We start from the raw sequence: 17522 nt of genomic DNA on the forward strand, positions 1-17522 counted from the left end.
AGAGGAGATCCGGGAAACTACAGGCCAGTCAGTCTGACTTCAATACCGGGAAAGTTGGTAGAAACCATTATCAAAGACAGAATGAGTAGGCACACTGATGAACACGAGGTATTGAGGAAGACTCAGCATGGGTTCTGTAAAGGAAGATCTTGCCTCACTAACCTGTTACATTTCTTGGAGGGGGTGAACAAACATATGGACAAAGGAGACCTGATAGATATTGTTTACCTTGACTTCCAGAAAGCTTTTGATAAAGTTCCTCATCAAAGGCTCCTTAGTAAGCTCAAGAGTCATGAAGTAAAAGGACAGGTCCTCTTGTGGATCAAAAACGGGCTAATTAATAGGAAGCAGAGAGTGAGTATAAATGGGCAGTCTTTGCAGTGGAGGACAGTAAGCAGTGGAGTGCCGCAGGGCTCAGTACTGGGTCCCATGCTCTTTAACTTGTTCATAACTGATTTGGAGTTGAGAGTAAGCAGTGAAGTGGCCAAGTTTGCAGATGTCACTAAATTGTTCAGGGTGGTGAGAACCAGAGAGGATTGTGAGGAACTCCAAAGGAATATGTTGAGGCTGGGTGAGTGGGCATCAACGTGGCAGATGAGGTTCAATGTGGCCAAGTGCAAAGTAATGCACATTGGGGCCAAGAATCCCAGTGTCAGCTTGTGTTCAATTGCATCCTATTGATCCTAACCACATTGCCTATACTGTTTATTTGCTTAGAACTAACCCTAGGGCCCTTTGATAGAATGCTAGGTATGCCAACCAGGAGGAGGGAAGAGCAGGGCGCCAGAAGCCATAAACGGCGGGAAGACCAGAGGGAGGCGCCGCCGCTTCCCAGCCACCGCAAGGACATTGGCCGAAAGGGGGAGGGTGGATGGCCCAGGAAGGAGATAGCCAGCGTGTGAATCAAACACCTTCGAGAGGGAAAGTAACTTTGTTTTGAGAATGATTTAAAGGCCCCTGTCTTTGATGTGCCCCCATAAATGCTAGTGCCTGTTCCATGTATGTTATCACTCTCAAAGACCTTCTGCAGCAGTAACATTGTATATTCAATAAAAGAAACTTATTTCAAAAGAAAGAGTTCTATTATTTTGAAGAGTCAATGAACCCTGCGCTGACACCCAGCTACAAATACAAGTTGATGAGGTGTGAACTGGCAGAGACTGACCAAGAGAGAGATCTTGGGGTCATGGTAGATAACTCACTGAAAATGTCAAGACAGTGTGCGACTGCAATAAAAAAGGCCAACGCCATGCTCGGAATTATTAGGAAGGGAATTGAAAACAAATCAGCCAGTATCATAATGCCCCTATATAAATCGATGGTGTGGTCTCATTTGGAATACTGTGTGCAATTCTGGTCACCGCACCTCAAAAAGGATATTATAGCATTGGAAAAAGTGCAGAAAAGGGCAACAAGAATGATTAAAGGTTTGGAACACTTTCTCTTTGAAGAAAGGATAAAACACTTGGGGCTCTTTAGCTTGGAGAAAAGTCGACTGCTGGGTGACATGATAGAGGTTTACAAGATTATGCATGGGATGGAGAAGGTAGAGAAAGAAGTACTTTTCTCCCTTTCTCACAATACAAGAACTCATAGGCATTTGATGAAATTGCTGAGCAGTTGGGTTAGAACGGATAAAAGGAGGTACTTCTTCACCCAAAGGGTGATTAATATGTGGAATTCACTGCCACAAGAGGTGGTAGCAGCTACAAGCATAGCCAGCTTCAAGAGGGGGTTAGATAAAAATATGGAGCAGAGGTCTATCAGTGGCTATTAGCCCAGTGTGTATATGTATATGTATATATTTCTATATATATAAATTTTTATATATATATATATATATATATATATATATATATATATATATATATATATATATATAATTTTTTGGCCACTGTGTGACACAGAGTATTGAACTGGATGGGCCATTGGCCTGATCCAACATGGCTTCTCTTATGTTCTTAAAATATGCTTCTGCTATGTAATTCTGAATCATTTAGCATGTCATGTTTAAATGCTTGTGCTTTGTTCAAGCTTTGTCTCAACTCAGATTTCTGCATTTCATACCCTATTGCATTGTTTATTGGATGTTCCATCCTTTTGGTCTTGAGTTACTCTATGTAATCTGCGGACTGGAAATAATGTAAATAAATAAATAAAATAAAATAAAATATTGCCCTGGCACTGTGGACAGATCAATATTTGTTCCTAGCATGTGAAGACTCATTAATTAAGCAATGTGATTTTAAAAATTTGTTGTTATCATTTATGTTATGGCCTGGGTAAAACTGGAAATTTGAAAAAAAAATTGTTCAGATTTTTTTTTTTTTGCCATTAAAACAACAATAATGCTTGCTGTCAAAATAAATGCAGGGAACAGGAAAGGTGCCAAAGAGGTAAGATTTTTTTTCTACCCTTGCTGCAGAAAATCAGATGTTAATATCCTTTTTAGCCTTAAAAGTGCAAACTGAATGTTTGTGTGTGTGAACTTTTCCCCCACTTGCTTTCTGCTGGGCAATTTAGATGGACCATTCTGACTCCCCCATGAAAGGTAGGAAAACCCAACATCAAGGAGATTGCCTATGATTAAGGGATAATGTGGAAAGGATGTTTAATCTCTTCCATGGAGTACCTAACACATGCTAATTGCCACCAAAAAGATGCCAAGTTTCATCTTTTTTTGTGCTAAATAAGACAAGAACTTACTTTCTAGATCCTCTTTTTATAATAGATATGTCCCTTTGAACATTTGTTGTTGTTCAGTAGCACAGTTGATTCCAACTCTTTGCGACCCCATGGACTAAGTAATGCCAGGCCCTCCTGTCTTCCACCATCCTCCGAAGTCTACTTCAAAGTCCGAAGTCTGCTTAAATTTGTTACATCAGTAACGCTGTCCAGCCATCTCATCTTTTGCCGTCCCCTTCTTCTTTTGCCTTCTGCCAGCATCAGGATCTGCTCCAGTGAGTACTCCCTTCTCATTTGGTGGCCACCACATACTCCCAGATTGTAACAATATTTTAAAAATGAGATTGTGAATTTTACCAGTTTTTGCAATTTAGGTTTTTGATTAATTTGGGTCAGATGATGATGATGATGAAGATGAAGATAGATAGATAGATAGATAGATAGATAGATAGATAGATAGATAGATAGATAGATAGATAGATAGAGTCGTCTTTATATGTATATTGTACATGTAACTCCGATTTAATAGTTAGATTTGTTTAATGCTGAAAATAGACAGAAATATATATCAAACATTAGACAGAATTCAATTGGTAACTGTTAATGTTAAGCATATTTAATGCAATAATGAATTTCTTACAAAGGCTTCATACTAATATTTATTCAAGATGTGGTTTTGTAGGAAACATGTCACTTTACTGGTAATAAGAAATAATTTGGAAAATATTCAGGTCAGGGGAAAAATGAAAGCATCAAATTATTTCTATCGAGTCCCATTTTGCCTAAAGCATTCTCTACTCTTGGGCAACAGTAACAGCGCATACGTTTCTGAAATTATTCATGTGTTGCAGGAGGCTGTACTGGTTTCTTCCTAAGTTTACAGTCTTGGGATGTGACCTCCGATTATTTACATTTAGTAACAGTCATTGTGAAGAGATTGTAATTATTTCCTAATTTGCAGGCAAAAACTGCAAGAGAGGTATCTTCAGCATGGGGTGATGGTTATAGTGTCAGGCTTGAATCTGGAGGATACAGGTCTGAACCTCCACCCTGCCATGGAAGCTCGCTGGGTGACCTAGGACCAGTCACACACTTTCATCCTAACCCACCTCAAAGGGTGAGGATAAAATGAAGAAGGGGACAATGAGGCTGTGAATAGCTTTGGGTCTCCATTGGGGAGGAAATCAAACAATAAATATATTAATCAATTAAATTCAGAAGCAGGAAACCAGAAGGAGCCAGAAAGCCTGATCTAAACTGCAGCTTAATTTCTACATAACTAGGATGTTTTGCATTAGCATAGTACCTACCAAGGCACCTTTTTGCAGACAAATCTGCTTAGAGGAGATGAGCGATCAAGAGCTGTACTTTTGGCCCACAGTTTTCTTTTATTGGGACCTGGATCCTGTGTATAATGACTCTGAGAGTCTCGCTGGTCTGTGCGGAAACTGCTTTCATGTTTTGTTTTGTTTTACTAAGGCCTGTTCCTGTGTATCCTCACTGAGGAGTATTCCTTATTAGCTTCAGTGTCAGTATGCATAAGACAGTAGATCCTGCCACAAATTTAGAAACCATTGTTCATATGACAGTAATTTACAGTGCAATCCTAAACAGAGTTACATGATTGTAAATCCATTCTAAATAAATGCGCATAGAAGGGTGTATGTGTGTACGTTATAGTTTGGATTGCACTGTCATATTTAAAGATTAGGAGCCCCATGGCACAGAATGGTAAGCTGCAGTACTGCAGCCCAAGTTCTGCTCACAACCTGAGTTCGATCGCAGCAGACACTGGGTAGCCAGCTCAAGGCTGACTCAGCCTTCCATCCTTCTGAGGTCGATAAAATGAATACTGAGCTTGCTGGGGGTAAAGTGTAGATGACTGGGGAAGGCAATGGCAAAGCACCCCATGACAAAAAGTCTGCATAGACAACGTTGTGATGTGACATCACCCCTCATGTCAGCAATGACTGGATGCTTGCATAGGGGACTGCCTTTACCTTTATTTAAGGACTAACGCAGTGTAGGAGAGAGAGAGAACAAGATATAATTAAACATTTTTAAATCAAGCATTTTAAAATCTCATTCCATGACAGTGCAAAAGTTAAGTATATGCTTAAATCTTACCCATTTAAATTAATGAGACTTAAAGTGCTTAACCTTTGCTGTACTGAGCCTTTCCATTTCTAGTTAGTCAAGAATCCTTAGGTATAAGCAGGAATTCACAGGTTATGTAGAATAGCCTCAGGTTGTACATACTGCCCACAGGGCACAGATTCCCTAGTATTGCTAACACAACCATTTAAGCTCATGCATTTGGTATATGTTCATAAAATGCACAGAAAGCCAGGGGCATATTTGAATGTGTATGTAGGATGGACACCAAGCTAGTAAAAACCAAATGTTGTGATTTCAAAGACATACAATAAAAGTATGCATGGTATCAATTTTATGGTGTCCTGTTGCCTTTAGGCAGAGTTAGAGGCAGTTTAGAATCAGCCTCACCATGGGGTGGCTTCAGCCATGTGAAGAGCCAGTTGTCTGACTTTTGCAACGACCTTGCACTCAAGATGACCTTCTAGAGATGTGGGGTTAGAAGGAGGAAAGCAAGGATCCACTTTCTCATGTGCCCAAGATTAACTTCCCCATATGGAGGAAATCATAAAGGAACATGACATGGGGGTGTGGTATTTCTTCTCAAATGAAGAGGTGAATAGTTCTCAGGTAGCATGGAAGTAAAATCAGCCACCTATATTGTTAAAAAGAGAAAAATCTATCCTATTCTAAAGGAGTCTTCAGAAAAATACAAGAGGCTGAAGGTGGTTCCTTATTCCCAGTTCTTTATTCATTCCTTATTTGTGACTTATTTGTAAATTCAACCAAAAATACTTGAGCGTGTTTGATACAAGTTTCTGAGTTTGCAGAACGAGGGCATGTCAAGGTGTGCATTTATTTATTTAGGAAACGTCTCTGCTGCCTTTCCAGAGAACCTGCTCCAGATGGCTTACAAAGTAAAACATAATAAAAACAGAAAATGTCATAAAAGTTATTAAACATTAAAATTCCAGTCTTCAAAACACATAAAAACTGCACTGAAAATCTTAAAATAATTCTCAAAGCTCTCAGGCTAGAAGCAGAGTATAACAAAACGACAGTTTTGAAAAAAATCAGCCGCTTAGGTAAAAGGCTGTCTTAAAAAACCAAACAAACTTTGATTTGGCACATAAAAGAGTATAGATATTTCCCCGCCACACACTTTTTAAAAAAAACCTAATACTTTAAACAAACAAACATTCATTCAAATAATTCCTCCATATACAAATGCCATAATGCATGTATTACAACCCCAAAGTGAGGAATACCAATAATTACAATGAAATTCTGATGATCTATATGGGAGTTTATGAACGTTAGGAATTTGGGAAATTGTTGACATTCACTGATCTTGTGTCTGATGAGCCGTTGTCAGTGTTTGCTAATGCATCTCCAGCATGTATAAGAAGAAATTGTCTTTAGTCAGGTTAGTCATTAAGGTGCCACAAGACTCCTGTTTGTTTTCACTGCAATAAACTTACACAGTTACCCCTTTGGAATCTATCCTTTTTTGCTTTCGCTAGATATACCCAGGACTGTGCAAACATTCCCTTATGATTGTTAGCAGTCTCTGTGTATCAAACAGTCCCTGTTGCATGCATATGGTAATTTGCAGTTGGGTACGGTGATGTCAGATGCATTGTACAGGCCTGACTCATGTTATGGGAACAGCACAGTCACCATTGCCTTTGGCCTTCATCTCACAATACTTACCATTTTGTAATGTGGAAGCCAGAAAGAGTGCTAGAAGTCAGAGCAGATCATTCACATTATTTTTTCCACATGATCCTGATCCTATCAAAGCCACTGGGAGGTCTTAAGTAAACTATTCTACTTCAGTTTTTCCAGCTCTGATATGGGGATGATCTTAATTACTGTTTTTTTCATGACAAAGAGTATCATACTCTACAAGGAAAGCCTTATTACCAGAGTTTTGTGATTGTACTACAGACACCAAAAATTTAGCCACCTGCAAAATTAGTTGTTTGTCTTCATCTCTTAGTAACCAAGAATATTTAGCTTCTAGAAAGATCAAGTCCTGCTTAAGCAATGGAAAAAATCAATTCAGCTCTCAAATCTGAAAATTCAGAGCAATCCAAAAGAATATGATCTGTAGAGTCAATTTGTTTAGTACCAACTATGCAGAATCTATTAGAATATGGAAAAGCATTAAACCTTCCTAACACAGCCACCAAAGGCAAGGCATACAAATATGCAAGCGTAAATGCCTTTCTGTACTTTGAAAGAGATGATCCGAACAAATAGTTTGGCATTTTTATTGGGGGAAGAATACCAATTGGAAAAGATGAACATATTCTACGAGCTCTAACCAGCATACTCTTATAATCGAGATCCCTCAAGCATCTTTTAATTGAGTGACTCAGTTTGAAGCTACTCATAGTTTCTATCATATAATAGTTGATGCTCAAATATAATAATTTGAACTCCAAGAATTTGCCCCAGTCATTCATATGAAAACCAGCCTAATTTATCCAACTAGACCTGATTCTAAATTCAGTTGCAACATCTAAAAATCTTAATAATGGTCCATCAATATTATCTGTTATTTACCACACTAATCCAGAGCCCTACAGCACACAACTGCCCAGAAACTTTAGCATTAAATGCTTTAACTGAGGCAGGAACATATTGTCCTCCAGAGGAATAATAAAATCTCAAGATAGCCTTCCCAGTATCCACGGCTGTTCTTATAACAGTTCAAATTAGGCTTGCCTGTCCCCAGGTTCAAATTAGGCTTGCCTGTCCCCAGGTCCCAGCGAGGAATCATCCAGTTTTGAAGGCTCTTTCCCACTCCCAGCCAGCTGGCTGGTGAAAGAGGAAGTCCTGTCCCAACAGCTTTCATGTGCCTTTCTACCTGGGACAGCTTAAGAAGACACATAGGAATAGCTTGTTTTTTTGAAGGGGTGTATGCGCCTTTAAATCTGTAGGAGACAGACAGAACAGGGGTGGGGCTAGCCAGCAGAACAATGTGGCTATGAGAAAGGATGGGAGAGCTGTTGGTTTTAGTCCATTCAGAAGTCGTTTGCACTGAACAAAAAGTAAACTAGAACCTTTGGTTTCCCTGTGTTAGCCTGAAGAACTTGGTTGAATATAAAGCAACTCATGAGTAAGTAAATTGCCCCAGTGAGACCACAAAAGTGTGAACTTGCAAACTGTTTATTTTGGCTGCTCTGTGTGTGTATGAGAGGGGGGAGAGAGAGAGAGTGTTCAAGGGGACGTGCAGCTCCTGGGGAATGAAGAAATGAAGACTGTATTCAGAGGAACTGTAGTGCTGTATTTTTATTTATTTTAGGAAATGGGAAAGTCTCCTGGCTCCACCCCCAAAGTCCCCAGATATTTTCTGAGTTAGACTTGGCAACCCAAGTTCAAATATACCTTTCAAGAAAGAACCACTTGAAATATAACTACTAAATACTTTAATTGCTCTATTTGCTGACCTGCTACTAACCATTTGTATTTCCTCATCCATTTTTTTTTTTACTAGAGAAAGACCTTTAACTTAAAAACTGGCCCTCTTTGGAGCAATACTCCAAAAAGGGGCCTATAAGCTTCTATAGGCCTACTGAGGATCTTGATAGAAGAGCTACGGTATATCATCCACATATAAAAGACGCAGCAACTGGACATGAGCTAGATTTCCTCTAGAAATACAGGAGCTTAGCTCATTGAAATACAAATTAAATAACAGAGGAACAAGGATGAATACTTCCTTCACTCCTTTGCTCAGTACAATAGCTCTAGTCCAGGGGTGTCGAACTTATTTGTTATGGGGGCTGGATCTGACATAAATGGTATGCCAGGCCATGTCGGATTGGGCCGTATGTGTTCCTATTTAAGATTAGGTAGCAGAGATATAAACTTTATAAATGACACAGACAAACACAATTAAATATATATTTTTAAAAAACTTAAAACATGCTTAAAATGTTAGCACTCATTGGTCTTAAAGATGCTTTCTTTGTATTTCTCCCATGGGATACAGGGAACTGGGCAAAAGAAGCTGTGGCTTTTTCCTTCCTTCCCCAGGGGACTGGGGGGGGTGGGGCAGCCTCAGCCAACAGAAGGGAGAGAGACTTGGCTCAATTGCTGTGCAATTGAGAGACCCTAGAAAAACAAGCTCTGCCTCCCCAAGGAGGGGGAGAAAACAAATGTTTTGCTCTGTAGCTCCTGTGCAATTAAGCAAGCCTTGCAAAGCAAACTGTTATGCAGAAGGAAGCAAGATATAGGGAGAAGGATGCAGATGACAGCTAGTTGCTCGGGGGCCTGATTCAGCCCCAGAACGCATGTTTGACACCCCTTACTCTAGTCAGTTCACTTGATGGACCACATCTTAATTGGGCTGCAGGCCAATCGTAGGAGTTGCTTGTCAATAGATTTCTTTGTTTATCCCATAATCACTGAGTCAAAGGCAGCTGTAAGGTTCATAAAGGCCATAGCCAACATGCTATCCTTTGAGCTGGTATATTTATTTATAATAAACTGAAGAGTGTGACAATGGTCAACTGTACTAACACCCCTAATGGAATCCAGCTTGTTCTCGTCCCAAAATAACTTTGTCCTCTATCCATGATAATAACTGATGTGGGGATAATAAGATCACCCTAACTTGCTGGCCTAATATAAGTATTGCTAAAATAACTGATTAGATCCAAGCTATGGAGTTAGATCCTGTGATGCCCTTACATGAAGACATCTTCCAATAACAGAAAGACCCTCTCTGTGAGCTGAAGGGCAGTGTAAATGATTTTACACCTTACAAAAAGCATTTTACAATCTTATTTGATGCATGTATTCATTATGAAAGCATGAACACTTGGCTTTTTTTAAGAAGTATCCCTCTTCTTTCACTGAGTGCTTTCTTTATAAAGAAGCTGTAACATTTGAAATGGCTTTTGTACTTAGCAACGTTATCAGCCATGTAATTATCAACATGGTAACCACTGCCTGTGTTTTACAGTTCTTCAGGGACTGGAGACTGTGGAAATCCAGTTAACAAGGGACAAAACCCAAAAGATCACAATTGTTTTAGCTCTCTTTACATGAGAAGAATTCAGAATGCTATTTTTTGTAGTGTACTGCTAATTTCTTTAAAGTTGCTCTGAAGACATAAAGCTAATATTTATTTTTGAGCCCTCTAATTAAAAGGCCTGTTATCTTTGCTTGACCTTATTTCCTGCCATTGGCAAGAATTAAGATGCTTTCCATTCAGTCTAATAGCCATATAGTATAACCCTTGCTGTGAACAACTGCCTTTTAATGCATCCCTTTGTAGAATGCACCACTCTTGGGAATTCGGATGTCTGCCTCAGAAAAGGGTCATTTACAAATTTCCTCTTGTCTAACCTAAGGGATACATCACCCAGTGGTTCCCCCCTTCCCTTTGTACTGTACTTCCGTCTTTGGTCCTGTTCAAGACAGGACAGGTGGTTTTACATTTGAAAACCAGGTGTCTAAAGCTAGATAGAAAACTGATATATTTACATTATTATTTTGGCTAGATTTCAGATTCAGAAAATGGTAGAAATGTGTCTAGAACAGTATGTTACAAATCCTATGAAATTTGTATTCTTACTTGTAGTACAATGCTTGCCTTCTCCGGGTGTTGTGGGCTTTGTTTGTTTTTTTACATTAACAGTAAACAATGGACCAGATCTAACTCCACCCCTGAGTCGATTATGCATTCAGCAAATTTTGATCAAGGTATGGTAATTGGTAACTGGCAATTGGTAAAGAGAATGGTAAGAGAAAAAAAACATTTACACATTGAAAGAATAAGGGCAGAACTTGAGGTTATCTTGACAAATTATTTCTCACCTATGTGTGCCCAGTAACACAAATGTTGAAGCACCTGTGAAGAAGAATCAACAAAGCAAGAGTTCTTAATCTTTCTCATGGACATTGATTGTGTCCTGAAAATCCTGCCTAGCTTTCCCCCCAGATGGGCTTTCTTTCAGAGAGAGAAAAGACTGAAAATGGTAGAGGTGAACTGACAGGTAGGGGGAAAGGTTAAACACCACTCTCCTCACTCATTTGATTCGCTCCTGCAAGTCCCCCCTGGCACAGTGGCACTCCCACACTTGCTTCATGAGAAAAGCATGGAAGTAGAAGTGTTGTGTTTTCCTTGTTCTGGTTGTCATTCTGGTCACTTGATTACATTTTGTGACATGTACACAGAATGTAAATGTACAAATCTTCACCTAATGCTGTGTGTACTCTCTAACTTACTAATTCACTGGGATGACTTTATTATAGGGCCTGGTCATTTACAATAATTCAGTTGGTAGAGAAAGATAGACTTCTGGTCCTTAGCCCACAATCAAGAGCACAAAATGACTGTTAATAAACTGGGCTTCAGTGTAGTCCTAAACCGACATATTGCTCTCCTGAGATCCATTGAAGTTAAAGGGCCTAGAAGGGTATAACTCTGTTTAGGATTACACTGTACATATTCATGTTCATGCTTCTTTGACATAACTCTGTTCCCCAAGACAGGGTAAGGATATGATGGTGCATTTGTTTACTTGAGAACAAGAATCCTGAGGCAAAGTGACTGGTGAATTGCGCATGAATGAATAAAAAGCAGTGGTGGAATGGGAAGACAATTTTATTCCAATAAGTTAACATCCGCTATGTGTTTTTTCATTGAGCTTCCTCAGAGAGATCTGTGGAATACAAAAACAGCAATGCTTCCACTAAACCAGCTGAGAAGCTCAATGTAAAACACATAGGGGCTATTAACATATTAGAATAAAATTGTCCTCCCACTGTGCTGTTGTTTTTTTTCTTCATCTCTTGGTTCTGCTTGGTGTGCCCCTTGGTTCTCTTCTTGCATTCAAGAAATGGTGCTTAGGAAAAATAGATTAGTGCATAGCTATTTGTTTTGCCCTGCAAACACAGGGGGTGGGGGTGGGGGGTGGAGAGAGAGAGAGATTCAGGCCAAAAAAGACTGTCTCCTATTGGTGTATAAAGGAAAATGTGAGAAGTCAAAGAAGTCACGGAGCTGGAGACATGAAAGGAAAAGTGACAGAAGAATGGGAGAAGGGTTGTTTCCCCAAGTCTTAAACTGAAATCTGTTTGAAGATTTAACCTCTATGGTTAGGGCACTAGCTACAAGATTTATAGCTCAGTTTTAAACTCTGGATACCAGGACACTGCTGATGCCAGTAAGGTTCCTGTATGTATGTATGTATGTATGTACGTACATATGTGTGTGTATGTATTTTCTTAGTGCAGAAAAGAAGTCCTAAATTGTGCCTTGTGTGTGTAGACATGAAAGGTAGAAAGCAGGGAGACTTTTTCAGTCCTACTGAATTGAATGTGGAGTGTTTATTCTTAAGTTGGTGCCTTTTCTGGCATATTGGCACAGTGGGGCATTGGCAGAGGGGTTTTAGGATACCTGCTAAGCCCCTCTGCCACCACACACAACACAGCTGTACTTCCCTTCTCTGGCTGCATTGCTGGTATTGCATCAGTTTACTCCTGAGTTTCTCAGAGTTACTTTGGCATGGGATTTAGTTGCTCTCCTAAGCTACTTATAGATTGGCTTTAGGGTTGTACCCTGAAAAGTTTATATTAATCAGCACTATGCACTATATTGTTGCAAATCTGCTGTTTTGCATTTTTCCTTTGAAGAGCTCTGCATAATACAAAAATAGTGTCATTTCTAACCACTCTGCAAAGATTTCACCTTCTCTAATTTCCATATCTTTTTTTCCACATGCCATATGTTGAGTTCTCTTCTGAAGGAATGCCAGCCTCCAGTTGGGCCCTGGGGATCCCCTGGAATTACATCTCATCTCTAACTACAGAGAGCAATTCCCCTGGAGAAAATGGATGCTTTGGAAGTTGCACTCTATGGCATTGTATTCCACTGAGGTCCCTGTCCTCCTTGGGTTCCATCCCCAAATCTCCAGGAGTTTCCAGCCTAAATCTGGCAACCCTATCCCCCTCCCCCAAATCCCTGCCAGAGGCCAAGGGATACCTGGCAGCTCTATCAATCTGCATTTTTTAAAAAGAGCATGTAGAGAAGAGGTATTGCTAATCTGCTTCTACCTGCTCAGTAAAATAAATGCAGCCACTTAAATAGTTCTCAAAGTCATATACGTTGATTTTAAAGTATGTATTGTTCTCATGTAGCATTACTGCTTCTGGTGCTTCTGGAGGACCCGGGCCCATAGGCAGAAAATTCCGGTGGGGGGGGCACAAAATAATTTTGGATGGAGAGGCCCCGTCCTCTGAAGGCCCCAACTCTCTCTGCCGGCACTTTTCTCCCTAAGGCTCTGGTGGCCCCACCCCCTCAGTGCAGCACCTCCCCCCCTCCCTCCCACCCAGCCACCCATTGACCCACCGGGCAAAAGGGTAAAGAGCAGGCTCCTTCCTGGTGCTCTTGCAAGGTGACCCCCCCGCCGATCATGTGATTGGCTGGAAAAGCCACTCTGAAGCCGGCGGTATCTACGCCCACTTTCCGGCGCAATCAGCAAATTCAGCGCTGTGAGCGTGGGCACTGGGAGGGCCTGTAGGCAAGGCAAGGAGGGATGAACAGGCAGGTAGTGAGACACAGGGGTGAGTGGGTGGGAAGGAGGCCTCGGGAACTCTCTGCCCAGGGCCTCTCAAAATTTGGAACCAGCCCTCCTTTGCACATCTGCAGGCAGCTGCAGCCACATCCACCAGCTATGCTTGCCATTTTCTGCCCACTGCTCCTTTAATATTAGCCCATCATGAAGAAATTATGTATTTCCTATTCCTTGGCCACAGTTCTGCACCTCAGGCTGGTTGCGAGCACTGTTTGTCAGCAACCCTACCTATATCTGAAATTAGAAGGGATGACTTCTCCAGCGTATGTACATTAACTGTTCGATGCCTTTTTAACCCTGTGTACTAAGCTTCCCCATGATAAAAATGGAATCAGGATGGTGGAAAGATTTACCAGCCTATAATTGGTGCTGGTGCTGGCAACCCTTGGGAGAAGGGCAGATCAATTGCCTTGGATGCCGGAGTTATGGAAAAACTGTGAGCCCAGATGCAAGCAGAGAGGAAGGCACATCATGGACTGGGAAGGGGAAGGGAGGAGCTTTCAGGGTGGAAGGCAAACAATAAACTGAGCTGTGTTTTGAAAAGGAGAAAGAGTCAGAAGCAAGTCGGAAAGGTGAATGAAAACCTCTTAATTGTTTATTGCCCAATAAAGATGAAAGAAGAAAAAGAGACTTCTGCAAACAAGCAAGCCACCACAGCTTGACTGGTGGATGTAAATAGAGAGGGTCACACTTTCATTTAGAAAGTCTCATGTGTGGAGATTGTCTGTGTCACTGGATAGGAATCTAGCTTTGCCCAAACTTCAGACAATTCAGAAAACCAACTCTATTTTGTTTCTGTGATTAAACAATGCTGCCTTGAGAATAACTTCTTTTACAGTCTCCACAAGCTTAATAAACTCTGATTGACTTGGAGAGATTCTAAAAACCACAATGCTCATAAAGCAAAATCTGTGTTAAGTTTGGGATAGGCTTGATATGTTTCGGCCCAAAAACAAGAGTGCAGCAGACTGCAAATAATGCCAGAAGCACAACTGGGGATTCCCCTATGAAAACGGCTTCCTGTCAGAAGATGAAACTCCTTTTCAACACAACGTATTTGTAAAAAGTCATCCAAATGAAACAGTAGTCTTGTCAGCAGAACTGCTTCACAAAAGGGGTGGAAAACATTTAACAAGTTATAGTCATTTCTTCTACACATTTCAGAAATCAGTCTGCCATCTTCTTTCCTTACAAAATCTAGAATCCTGCAAGAAACTGAGATGTGTTTATTTATTTACCTCAGGTTTCTCGAGCCCTTCTTCCAGGGAACTTAGGGTAGGCTTGGTAGTTATTCTCTCTTCAATTTAGTCCTCATGACAGCCATGTTAGGCTGAGAGGGAATGGCTATCCCAAGAGCAGCAAATGGGGATCTAAAGTCTCCCTGGAACCAAATTTCTGTCTAATGCTGGTATAGGCACTGAACCCTTGTCAGGAAGATGCTGGCAATCTTTTTGAGCGAGAAAGCCGCTCTAAATAGTATTAATAGGTGGATCCTTTTCCTGTTTTTCTGAAACCTTTTATTACCTATTTACATAGATTCAGCAGGAATTAGATCCAGCAGAAAAATTAGATTAAGAAGCATTCGCTTTAAACCAGTTTACTGACTTTTAGCTGGAAAAGACATCATTCACTTAAAGGGGAAAGACTGAAGGATTTGTCCTTTGAAGTAATTTATGGCAGTGAGAGAGTTTAATTGGGCTTCTTGATTGAAGAAGATAGACACTAGCCTATTTTGTTAAATCCCTCCTATTTAGTTGGATGATACTATTAAAGGCATGAAGGTTTACAGGACAAATTTGAACACTAGTGTTCAGAGAAACATTCATTCATGTGAATATGAATACAAATGCTTTAAGTAAAGCTGGTTCTGGTGGTAGAAGAAGAAGAAGACTGCAGATTTATATTCCGCCCTTCCCTCTGAATCAGAGACTCAGAGCAGCTTACAATCTCCTATATCTTCTCCCCCCACAACAGACACGCTGTGAGGTGGGTGGGGCTGAGAGGGTTCTTTCAAGGACAACTCCTATGAGAGCTATGGCTAATCCAAGGCCATTCCAGCAGCTGTAAGTGGAGGAATGGGGAATAAAACCCAGTTCTCCCAGATAAGAGTCTGCATACTTCACCACTACACCAAACTGGCTCTCTTATCCCTTAGCCTAGTTTCTACTTTCTGCATTGTAAAGAAGGCAGATTAAAAATTCCCCCTAAGAATCATGCCCTAAATACTACACTGATTTCCATTTCTGTTTAAGATCATGTACAGTTCTTCCTTCCATCCAGATGCAACTGATGAAGCATGCAAGTAGCACAGTGGTTCAATCCATGGGTCGAAGCCCTCAGATGGATCACAAACAGTGTCCCCTCTAAGCTGAGTTAATGTGAGCTAGCTCACAGTTTTTTAGACTCTGGCTCACCCATTTTTGTCTTAGCTCACAAAAAATGGCCCCAGAGCAAACTAATGTATGCAGTAGCTCACTTTATTGCTAGTAGCTCACAACTTTAATGCTAGTAGCTCATGAAGTAGAATTTCTGCTCCCAAGACTCCACAGCTTAGAGGGAGCATTGGTCACAAACACCACCACTTTGAAGTACTTTCTGCTGGTTAGGCATATGTAGAGTAGGAGCTGTGCCTCCTGCCTTTCTTTGCATGCTTGCTGGGAAGACCTGCAGGACAGCAGGAAAGGTCGCTCATTCTTCTATGGTTCTCTGAACCTCTGTCTCCAGGCTTGTATCTCACTATTACCAAAACTGAACTCCACTAATTTGTTTTTTACTGACATGGCCATGTTGTCACACTTTTCATGGCAGCCTGACCAACAGGGTAGGGCGAAAGCTCCCAGGTAGAACATCTGCTTTGCAAACAGAATGTCTCTTTCTCAGTCCCCCCCACCCTGGGCATCTCCAGTTAGAAGGATCAGAAAGGATGTGATGGGAAAGACCTGCTGTACTTGGAATCTTGAAGCATCACTGCCAGTCTGAGTAGACAATAATAGCTTGGTATAAAGCAACTTCGGGTGTTTATGCAATCTGACCCAAAAATGGTGCAAAATGCACATGGGGGGAGGGGGCATGTGATAAAAACAGACCATCTGCTAAGTTTATGCTATTTTTATTATTTATTTAAATATTTATTCCCTTTCTTTTATTTCCTATGGAAACCACAATATTATTCTTCCTTCCTCTATTCTATCCTCTCAACAATGATTCTGAGAGATAGGTTAAGGATGGGGGGGGGGGGGAGAGAGAGAGACTCCAGGTCAGCAATGGCAGAAGCAGATTCAGACCTGTATCTCCCAGATCCTAGTCCATCACTCTAAATTCTATACCACAATGGGCCTTTTACCTCTTACAAAGGTATAGCCACAGGACCAGCATTGTTTTTTTAAAAAATGTATGGTTACTATTTCTTTCCCATCACCACTGTCTTTTTCTGCCTGTTCCTCCCGAAATTTCTTTCCCTGTGCTGTTGTAGCAGTGAAGCCAATGCAGCTAACATTGATATTTTAAATCTAAATGTAATATTATCGGTAGCTGGGTTGAGCACATTGTGTAGTTGTTTGTAGTCGAATAGCTAACATACTTCATTAGAGACAGTCTGGTATAATGGTTAAGAATGGCAAACTCTAATCTGGAGGACTAGGTCTGATTCCGCACTCCAACTCTTGAAGCCTGGTGGGTATCCTTGGGACAGTCACAGTTCTCTCACAGCTCTCTCAGCCCCATCAACCTCACAGAGTGTCTGTTGTGGGGATACGGAGATTGTAAGCTACTCCTTACAGTCCTTCAGGTAGCAAAAAGCAGAGTATAAAAACCAACTCGTCTTCTTCATTAATATCATATATATTCTTTAATCAAGAAAGGACTATTTTAAAGGTTAAAAATTGGGATATTCCCCATCTGATTTATTTTGCCTAGTGGAGCCAGTTGTTGCCTTTTAAGTACTTTCAAACAGTACACAGAAGCCAAACAAAGTTAACTAGCTCTGTTCTTTTTATGTTTTCAATTAAGTGTTCTAAATAACATGACAACGCTGTGTATAAAGAAGTCCCGTGACAATGTAAGGCGGGCAGCCATTATGTTGATTTACTTTGGACCATTTTAAGTTCATGGAGTGGGAAAAAGAGACGAGGAGCTTAGAACTTCTTTCAC

The sequence above is a fragment of the Heteronotia binoei genome, chromosome 6 (genome assembly GCF_032191835.1).
Source record: "Heteronotia binoei isolate CCM8104 ecotype False Entrance Well chromosome 6, APGP_CSIRO_Hbin_v1, whole genome shotgun sequence".
In the NCBI taxonomy this organism is placed as follows: domain Eukaryota; kingdom Metazoa; phylum Chordata; class Lepidosauria; order Squamata; family Gekkonidae; genus Heteronotia; species Heteronotia binoei.